This window comes from Pan paniscus, chromosome 6 (genome assembly GCF_029289425.2).
Source record: "Pan paniscus chromosome 6, NHGRI_mPanPan1-v2.0_pri, whole genome shotgun sequence".
Classification (NCBI taxonomy): domain Eukaryota; kingdom Metazoa; phylum Chordata; class Mammalia; order Primates; family Hominidae; genus Pan; species Pan paniscus.
The window spans coordinates 81,812,662-81,823,550 of record NC_073255.2 but is presented as its reverse complement, the minus strand read 5'-3'; the positions used below and the strand labels follow the sequence as shown (position 1 = coordinate 81,823,550).

General features: G+C 50.4%; 1 pseudogene; it reads left to right on the top strand.

Annotated features, from left to right (window-relative positions):
* Positions 1–6,260: 6,260 nt before the first annotated feature.
* On the top strand, positions 6,261–7,477 carry LOC129398220 (guanine nucleotide-binding protein subunit alpha-11-like; annotated as a pseudogene).
* The last annotated feature ends 3,412 nt before the right edge of the window (positions 7,478–10,889 follow it).

Below are 10,889 nucleotides of genomic sequence, written 5' to 3'. Positions count from 1 at the left end.
TGGGGACTTCTGCTTGCTTCACTGCTTTGTCTCCAGCCCCTTACACAGGACCTGGTACACAATCGATGCTCAATAAATAGTTGTTGGATAAATGGACAAATTAATCACAACAGGTGGCTCCTGGGAAGCATGCTGGGCCTTGTTAGAAATAGGGCCTATGGTAGGGCGTGGTGGCTCACGCCTGCAATCCCAGCACTTTGGGAGGCCAAGGCAGGTGGATTACCTGAGGTCAGGAGTTCGAGACCAGCCTGACCAACATGGCGAAAGCCTGTCTCTACTAAAAATACAAAATTAGCCAGGCATGGTGCCACGTGCCTGTAATGTGTGCCTGTAGTGTGTGCCTGTCAGTGTAGATTCTCAGGAGGCTGAGGCAGGAGGATCACTAGAGCCCAAGAGTTGGAGGCTGCAGTGAGCTGTGATCGCACCACTGCACTCCAGCCTGGGCAACAGAGGGAGACCTTATCTCAAAAAAAAAAAAAAAAAAATGGCCGGGCACAGTGGCTCATGTCTATAATCCCAGCACTTTGGGAGGCCGAGGCAGGTGGATCACCAGAGGTCAGGAGTTTGAGACCAGCCTGGCCAACATGGTGAGGCTGAGGCAGGAGAATTGCTTGAACTCAGGAGGTGGAGGTTGCGATGAGCCGAGATCGCGCCAAGGTCTTTAAATAAATAAATAGAGCCTACTTGAGGTTTCCAAAAGGAACCCAGCCTTGGATTGGAGTCAGGCATATATTGGGTTTCCTCTACTAGAGGTGGTCAAAATCAAGAAAAGCCTGAGGCCTGCCTGGCCCCCCACTTTCCGTTTGCTCCCTGGGGAGATGAGTCCCAAGCACCACCAGCCCAGCTCCATTTCTTACCTGTCAGCATCTCCATCCCACAATCAGAATCCTCCGATGGCAGGTGCCCAGGCATCGAGTCTGTCATTTCCTCAGAGGTTGGCGAGGGGTCTGAAGACAAAACTCCAAATGACATGGGTGTCTTCTGCCTGTCATACTCCTGTCACAGTCCCTCAGGGCCCACCCAGCCCACTCTCCCCACAGGCAAGGGTCTTTTTCTTTCTTTTTTTTTTTGTTCGAGATGGAGTCTCACACTGTCGCCCAAGCTGGAGTGCAGTGGCGCCATCTCGGCTCATTGTAACCTCTGCCTCCCAGGTTCAAGCGATTCTCCTGCCTCAGCCTCCCGAGTAGCTGGGATTACAGACGTGAGCCACCACGCCTGGCTAATTTTTGTATTTTTAGTAGAGACAGGGTTTCACCATGTTGGTCAGGCTGGTCTCAAACTCCTGAACTCAGGTGATCCACCTGCCTCAGACTCCCAAAGGGCTGGGATTACAAGTGTAAGCCACCGCTCCTGGCCTTTATTTTCTTTTCCTTTTTTTTTTTTTTTTTAGACGAAGTCTCATTCTGTCATCCAGGCTGGAGTGCAGAGGCATGATCTCAGCTCACTGCAAGCTCTGCCTCCCGAGTTCATGCCATTCTTCTGCCTCAGCCTCCTGAGTAGCTGAGACTACAGACACCCGCCACCATGCCCGGCTATTTTTTGTATTTTTAGTAGAGATGGGGTTTCACCATGCTGGCCAAGATGGTCTCAATCTCTTGACCTCGTAATCCACCCGCCTTGGCCTCCCAAAGTGCTGGGATTACAGGGGTGAGCCACCGCACCTGGCCTATTTTCTTTTAATGAGAATCTCAGCCAGGTGCAGTGGCTCAGCCCTGTTATCCCAACCCTTTGGGAGGCCGAGGCAGGAGGATCACTTGAGGCCAGGAGTTCACGACCATCCTGGACAACATAGTGAGACCTCCGTCTCTGTTAAAAAAAAAAAAAAGAGGGGACCTCATTAAAGGTATACAGCAAATGAAACTACGATATGATATATTTTGGCTTTGTAAATCAATGTTTTCACATACTGGTTTTGTTAGATTTATTTTTCCATCAGTGAAAACATTTTTTGAACACAAATTCCTTTTCCAATTAAACAATTTGTAAGTAAAGTTTATTCAAATGTATGTTAAAACATTTAATGTTTGTCTTCTGAAGTTTGTCTTTATGTACACCAAGATATTGTTTGTCTTGTTTTAAATGTATCATTGGATATCACATATTCTATTCGTTGTTTAATAAGGGTAGTGCCCATCTAGGAATGAAGAGTTTTTTAAAATCAAAAACAAGAAGACAAGTGACAAACTCCATGTGGCAGATAAAAGGTTAATGAGCTTCACATATAAAGAACTTCTTCAAATAAATTAAAAAAAAAAAATTTAGGCTGGGCGCGTTGGCTCACGCCTATAATCCCAGCACTTTGGGAGGCCAAGGTGGGCGGATCATGAGGTCAGGAGATTGAGACCATCCTGGCTAACATGGTGAAACCCCATCTCTACTAAAAATACAAAAAATTAGCCGGGCATGGTGGCGGGTGCCTGTAGTCCCAGCTACTCAGGAGGCTGAGGCAGGAGAATGGTGTGAACCCGGGAGGCAGAGCTTGCAGTGAGCTGAGATCTCCCCACTGCACTCCAGCCTAGGTGACAAAGCGAGACTCCATCTCAAAAAAAAAAAAAAAAAAGAAAAAGAAAAAACATTTAAAACATTAAATAATGCACCAAGGACATGAACGAACAATTCACCATTTAGACAGACAAAGGGCCAACAAGGGATGAAAAATATTCATCTTCATTAGTAATAAATGTCATTTGAGATTTGTGAAGTTGTCAAAAATGAAAAATTTAGTTTTGGGTTTTTGTTTTTGAAATGAGGTCTCCCTGTCTTGCGTTGCCCGGGCTGGTCTCAAACTCCTGAGCTCAAACAATCCTCCCACCTGGGTCTCCCAAAATGCTGGGATTATAGGTGTGAGCCACCACATGGGGCCAAGATAAAAATTTAGGATTGTATTTTATGCCTATGAGTGTACAGAAAAATGTACCTCCCTGATAAGCAAAAATTGTAACATTTCCAGGGAGCAATTCAGTACAATGTGTCACAAGCCTTAAAAATCTTTTTAGGCTGGGAGCAGTGGTGGCTCATGCCTGTAATCCCAGCACTTTGGGAGGCTGAGGCAGGAGGACCACTTGAGCTCAGGAGTTCAAGACCAGCCTGGGCAATATAGTGAGACCTCATCTCTACAGAAAGTTTAAAAAAATATTATTTGGGCATGGTGGTACATACCTGTAGTTTCAGCTACTCAGGAGGCTGAGGTTGGAGGATTGCTTGCACAGCCCAGAAGATTGAAGCTACAGTGAGCTTTGGTCACACCACTGCACTCCAGTCTGAGTGACAGAGTGACTCTGCCTCAAAAAAAAAAAAAGAAAAAAGAAAAAAAATTTACTTTTTGGCACACTCCACTTCTAGACATCTATCCTAAGATAATAATCAACATATAAAAATGCACATACAAATATTGACTATAAGAATAAAAAATTTCAGCATTTAAGTTGTACAGGTGAATGTTTAAATTATGGTACACCCATTTGTGTTATTTATTTTAAAAAAATTTTTTGAAGTATAACTATGTAGAAAACTGTCCTAGCATAATGTTAAGCATCGTTCCCAATGTGTTTTAAAATCTGATGCAAAGCAAACAGAAGGCAGGCAGATGGGAAGGAAGGATGGGGGAAAGAAAGAAAGGAACAATGAAAAGGAGAAAAAGGAAGGAAGAGAAAGAAAGAAAGAAAAGAGAGAAAGAAAGAAAAAAGAAAGAAAAGAAAGGAGGAAGGAAGGAAGAAACATAGGGAGGGAAGAGGGAGGAAGGGAGGGAGGCAGAGAGGGAGGGAGGGAAGAAAGAAGAAGAAAGGAAGGAAAAAGGAAAGGAAAAAGAAAAATGAAAGAAAGGAAGCAGAGAAGGTAGGAAGGAGAGAAAAGGAAAGAAATAGGAAAGTAGGGAGGGAGGGAGGAAGGAAGGAAAGAAAAGAGAAAATGGGAAAAAAGACAGCAAAATCTTAACAGTAGTTACTATTGGATTTGAAGGTTACAGGTGCTTTTAATTTTCCTTTTTAATATTTTCTAAATTTGCTATAGGGGTAGAATCACCCCCTCTTGGCAGGTTCTGAGACTTGTCCCTCCTTAATAGAATAAGGAGTTGGGCCGGATGCAGTGGCCCATGCCTGTAATCCCAGAACTTTGGGAGGCTGAGGCAGGTGGATCACAAGGTCAGGAGATCGAGACTATCCTGGCTAACATGGTGAAACCCCATCTCTACTAAAAATACAAAAAAAAAAAACATTAGTCAGGCGTGGTGGGATGCGCCTGTAGTCCCAGCTACTCGGGAGGCTGAGGTGGAAGAATCGCTGAAACCTGAGAGGTGGAGGTTGCAGTGAGCCGGGATTGCACCACTGCACTCCAGCCTGGGTGACAGAGCCAGACTCCATCTCAAAATAAGTAAGTAAATAAATAAATAAATAAATAAATTAAAAAAATGTGAGTTGTCTGCGGGGTACGTGTCTGGTTACATTTGCTCTATAGAACTGCACATCTGCAGAATGCTTTCACTGCCGGAGAAAATTGCTTGCTCCCTTAATGAAAAGTCAATAAAGCTGAAAGAAATCTACTTCTTGGATTTGGGGTGGAAGCCAGAAGACTGGTAAGCATTCTTAAATGCCAGGGAAACTCACCCGGGCACTGAGAGGGGATGGTTGTCAGGATGGACCTGAAATTCTCATGACATTTGCTGTGTGGGCCGTGGGCAGGGCCTCTAGTCACTGCCTCCTGATTTGAAAAGTTAGAGGGGTGAATGAATGCACAGGACCATGATTTCAAGTGGAAATGTCATCACTTTGAAAATAATAGCAACTCATCCTGAACTCCCTACCTTGTCTGTGTGAATGTAGATGAATCCATCAGTGGGGGACTGGGCTAGATGCACTTCCTTTCACACCACATTAATTCTGTGCCCTAAGGCCAGGCACAGTGGCTCACACCTGTAATCCCAGCACTTTGGGAGGCTGAGGCAGGAGGATGGCTGGAAGCCCAGGAGTTTGAGACCAGCCTGGGCAACATAGTGAGATCCCATCTCTACAAAAAATAAAAAGAAAATAAAGTTCTATGCCCTAAATATATGTCCAGCTCAGGCTACATATCTATAGTGCTGGTGAGCCTGCAAGAACACACAGGTTCTGGACCTTGCTTTCAGTTTATTTATAATTCAGTGGAAATGGAAAAATATGAAAAGTTGCCAAGCACAGTGGCATATGCATGTCATCGCAGCTCCTGAGGGGGCTGATACAGGAGGATTGCTTGAGCCTGAGAGTTTGAATCCAGCCTGGGCAACATAGTGAGACTCCCTGTCTTAAAAAAATAGAAAAAGGGGCCAGGCGTGGTGGCTCATGCCTGTAATCCCAGCACTTTGGGAGGCTGTGGCGGGCGGATCACCTGAGGTCAGGAGTTCAAGACAAGCCTGGCCAACATGGCGAAACCCCCTGTCTACTAAAAATACAAAAAAATTAGCCTGGCATGGTGGCATGCGCCCGTAATCCCAGCTACTCAAGAGACTGAGGCAGGAGAATTGCTTGAACCCAGGAAGGACAGGTTGCAGTGAGTCGAGATCACACCACTGCACTCCAGCCTGGAGGACAGAGTGAGACTCCTCTCCAGGGGGTGGGGAAATGCAACTTTTGGCAGGCATGGTGACTCATGCCTGTAATCACAGATTTTTGGGAGGCTGAGGCGGGCAGATCACTTGAGGTCAGGACTTCAAGACCAGCCTGGCCAACACGGTGAAACCCAGTTTCTAATAAAAATCCTAAAATTAGGCCAGGTGCAGTGGCTCACGCCTGTAACCCCAGCACTTTGGGAGGCAGAGGCGGGCGGATCACGAGGTCAGGAGATCGAGACCATCCTGGCTAACAAGGTGAAACGCTGTCTCTCCTAAACATACAAAAAAATTAGCCAGGTGTGGTGGCGGGCGGCTGTAATCCCAGTTACTTGGGAGGCTGAGGCAGGAGAATCGCTGGAACCCAGGAGGCAGAGATTGCAGTGAGCCGAGATCGCGCCACTGCACTCCAGCCTTTTTTTGAGACTCCGTCTCAAAAAAAGCAAAAAACAACAACAAAAAAACCCAACTCGGGTGCTGTCGCTCGGCTGCAGTGGCTGCGGTTGGTGGTGGCTGCGTCGGCCACCTCGAGCTCTCATGCATCCGCCGAGGCGGGGCGGGGCGGGCCGGCCGGGGGCCAAGGGCCCGGGGCTGAAGCCTGAGGGCCGAGGCGGGCGGCGACCGAGGCGGCTCCTGCCAGGGTCGGGCCGGGGGCCGGTGGGTGGCGGCCGTGGCCGGGACGATGACTCTGGAGTCCATGATGGCGTGTTGCCTGAGCGATAAGGTGAAGGAGTCCAAGCGGATCAACGCCGAGATCCAGAAGCAGCTGCGGGGGACAAGCGCGACGCCCGGCGCCAGCTCAAGCTGCTGCTGCTCTTCACGGGCGAGAGCGGGAAGAGCACCTTCATCAAGCAGATGCGCATCATCCATGGCGCCGGGTACTCGGAGGAGGACAAAAGGGGCTTCACCAAGCTCGTCTACCAGAACATTTTCACCGCCATGCAGGCCATGATCCGGGCCATGGAGACGCTGAAGATCCTCTACAAGTTGGAGCAGAACAAGGCCAATGCGCTCCAGATCCGAGAGGTGGACGTGGAGAAGGTGACCACCTTTGAGCATCGGTACGTCAGCGCCATCAAGACCCTGTGGGACGACCCCGGCATCCACGAGTGCTACGACCGCAGTCGCGAGTACCAGCTCTCAGACTCAGCCGAGTACTGCGTGACCGACGTAGACTGCATCGCCACCTCGAGCTACCTGCCCACCCAGCAGGACGTGCTGCGGGTCCGCGTGCCCACCACCGGCATCTTTCGACCTGGAGAACATCATCTTCAGGATGGCGGATGTTGGGGGACAGCGGTCGGCGCAGAGGAAGTGGATCCACTGCTTTGAGAACCTGACGTCCATCCTGTTTCTCGTCGCCCTCAGTGAATACGACCAAGTCCTGGTGGAGTCGGACAACGAGAACCGGATGGAGGAGAGCAAAGCCCTGTTCCGGACCATCATCGACTACCCCTGGTTCCAGAACTCCTCCGTCATCCCCTTCCTCAACAAGAAGGACCTGCTGGAGGACAATATCCTGTACTCACACGTGGTGGACTACTTCCCCGAGTTCGAAGGGCCCCAGCAGGACGCCCAGGTGGCGCGGGAGTTCATCCTGAAGATGTTAGTGGACATGAACCCCGACAGCGACAAGATCATCGACTCCCACTTCACGTACGCCACCGACACGAAGAACATCCGCTTCGTGTTCGCGGCCGTGAAGGACACCATCCTGCAGCTCAGCCTCAAGGAGTACAACCTGGTCTGAAAGCGCCCAGGCCCAGGGAGACGGGACGGAGACAAGGGCCGGGACAAACCTTCCTTCACACCCAACCCGCGGCTGCAGGCCAGGCGGCGCTGCTGAGCCCGGGCGGGGCCTCTGCCAGCGGAGGATTTTTTTTTTTTTTTTTAATATTTTTAACAAATGGTTTTTATTTCACAGTTATCAGGGGATGTATATCTGTCTGCACACTTCGCGCACCTCCTCACCTTTTGTCAACGTCAAAGGGAGCCTTTTTCTGGCCTTGACTTACGGTTCGCTTTTTTCTAAAAAAAAAAAAAAAAAGAAAAAAAGGAAAAAGAAAAAACCCAACGAAACCTAAAACACACGTGCGCCCGGTGTCCCCAGCGACTCTGGGCCTCACAGAGCCCCTTGCCAGCCAGCATGGGGGTCCCCACCCCGCAGCCTCCCGTGGCTGTCCTTCCAACCCCACATGCTTTTTCTTTCTCTTCCCCGCTTCTTTTCTTCTTCAACACGAAAGGCATGGAGACTCGGGGACTGATATTTTCCCCCCTTTTTTAAGTTATTGACGCCCAGTGCGCCTCTCCTCTTCACAATTCAATGCTGTGTTTTGCCCACTGGACTCCTGAAGAGGGGGTGGGGCACTCCCTCAGTCGCCCACCCTGGGAAGTGCCTAAACTTTTTTTTTTTTTTTAAGTAAAAAGAACGCCTCACTGCACAGGTTCAAGAAATGCCCAGGGTCCTGTCTTATGGCCGGGTACCCCGTCCCTCTGCAGAGGCTGGGAAGGATCCCTGGGCTGGAGTTACAGGGGCTCGAGGCTCCTCTGGGCTGTGCCTCCAGGGGCAACACTGGCAGCTTGGGGCTGCCGGGGGGCTCCAGAGGGCTGCACAGCCACCCTGTCCCGGCTGGAGTGCACCCCACTGGAGCTCACGTGGGCTTAGCTGCTGGAGGGACGGTCCCCCAGTAACACCCAGAGAAAGGCCACTTGGATGGGGGCATTTCTTTTCGTTTTGTTCTGCTTTGTATTGTCCCCAATTTGGAAACAGTGAGGGTGGGGTGGGGACTTTTACAGAATATTCTCAGGTGTGTACCTGAGAGGTAGAGAGAGGGACATGGCAGGCAGCTCCGTGCATGGCCTTGTCCCATGCACTTGTGCCCGCCCCCGAGGAGCGGGAAACCAGCACTTGCACTTGGGCCAGGGGCGCATGGAAGGTGGTGGCAGGCACTGGCCCTGGCAGCTTCCAGGCCTGGCTGGTCTGATGGGGAGCCCGCCAGGCCACGGCTGCGCACTGAGCCACAGCCCCAGGGACTGCCTCCCGGGACCCCTTTAGGCACTGAGGTACCCAGACTGGTTCTCCCCGAAAGACTCGGAAGGTGGGGAATGAGGGGATTCTTTTTGGGGAGGTGGGTTTTTCGTCTGCTGTTGACTGAACACTGTGGCGCTCTGTGGGTCTGGGCTTCTCATAGCTGTCCCAGGGATGGATCGCCCGTGCTGCCCTCGCCCGCTGCCATTCTGGGACCCTGCACGGCTGCTTCTGGCCTTGACAGATTACAAAAGAAATAGCCCCCAAATAAGACCACCCGGACCAGCAGTTAGTTCCCAGCTGCCACTGTCAGGCCTGCCCCGGACTCCTCGTGCACAGGGGCTGTCTGCTGGCTTCTGGGGGGAGAAGAGGGGGAGCCCCGTGGAGGGGGCAGGGGAGATGCATGCTGGTCAGGGCAGGTACATTTCTGGTGATGAGCCCCACTGGGAAACGGGGCAGTGCCCCCCCTCCCCTCGCTTCCCCACGCCACTTTTCCTCTTTTGTCTCTCCTGGAAGTGTCCTTTTTTTGTGCCAAGTGTCTACTTAAGAGGGTTGGTACCAGAAGCCCCCATGGTGAGTGCTGGGGCCCAGAGGTGCCCTGGGGGAGCACATGGTGCCACCCCTGGCGGGGCCGGTGCATCCATGGCTGGCAGCGGACCCCTCTAGGGGGCCTGGGCTTGTGGCATCTCTGAGGGCCCAGATCGCACAAGGGGACCCGAACCCGGCTGGAGGATGGAATCGCCTAGCATGCAAGCTGGGGCGCTGCTGGGCTAAGTATTAGCCCTTCCAGGGGAGGGGGCCGTGCCAAGCATCCCAGAGCCAGGCTGAGGCCACCAAACCATCTTGGCCTGGGTCCTCTGGGTCTGACTGCCTGATCCCCTGACCCCTCAAAAAAGCAGAGGTGGGTGTTGCAGGCCCGGGGCAGGGGTGCCTGTCCCAGTAGAGTCCCAGGCAGTGGTTCTCGTGCCAGTGACACCCTCATGTCAGGGAAGGGGCAGCCGACCCCCATCCTTATCATGTGTGGGGCCATGTGTGGGGTGTGTGTTTTTACCTTGGTGAATCTCACCTGCCAATGCTTTCTCATTACCGCCGACCACCTTCTCTGACCATGTCACGCCCAGGCAGCAGCAGCCCCTGGCCATCGCAAGAGCCACACCCTGGGTCCCCCCGGCTCCCATAGAAGAGCATTCCTGTGCCAATGTCCCCCAGTGGTGGCAGCAGATACTGCGGCTGGCCTGGCAGACAGGATCCAGTGATAGTTGTCCTGATTTCAGACAATTTCAACCTTATTTAAGAAAGAATATTCTATACCATGCTGTTTTTACACCTTTTACCATTTGAAATGCATGTGTCGTGCATGTTGGGGGATGGGAGGGGCTGAGGAGTGACTCAGTGTCAATTCCCATGGCCACTGGCCTTGACCCTTAATCCAGACACCGATGGAAGTTGACTTTTCATATCTTTCTCCTGAAATGAACTGTTTTAAATTGGAACATATTTTGTTAAAAAAAAAGACCCCCAAACCCCAAAAACAAAAACGAAAAACAAAATACCCACTAATAGATCCCTCTATAGAGTCACCAAAAATCCTAAAGCTGAAAGCACTAACAATGCCAAAGATTAGGAGGATGTGGTGTAACAGAAATTCATACAGCTCTAATGGGAGTTTACATTGGTGTACCCACTTTGGAAAACTGTTTTGTAGTGTGTGGTGGTGTTGGTAACACACTCAGATCTCCCTATTTTATTTTTTTGAGGTAGAGTCCCACTCTGTCGCCCAGGCTGGAATGTAGTGGTGTGATCTCGGCTCACTGCAACCTCTGCTTCCTGGGCTCAAGTGATTCTCCTGCCTCAGCCTCCCGAGTAGCTGGGATTAAAGGTACCCACCACCACGCCTGGCTAATTTTGTATTTTTAGTACTTATGAGATTTCACCATGTTGTCCAGGGCGGTCTCAAACTTCTGAGCTCAGGCAATCCGCTCACCTCGCCTCCCAAAGTGCTAGGATTACAGGCGTGAGCCACTGCGCCCAGCCAGTTCACTCTTTAGTAAAATTTTTATAGCAATTTCTCATTCCATAGTGATTTCAGTCACTCTCAACAAATTCACTTATAGTTATCAGTATTTGAACTTTTGCAGGTGTTGTCATAGATAAGAAATTTGGCCAAATGGACTCTTGATTATTGCAGTAAAAATTCTGCTCAAATTAGGTAACAGGCATTTGAAGTTTTAAAATTATGCAAACTGTGTTCCAAAAATTTCACTTCTAGGGATTTAAGAAACA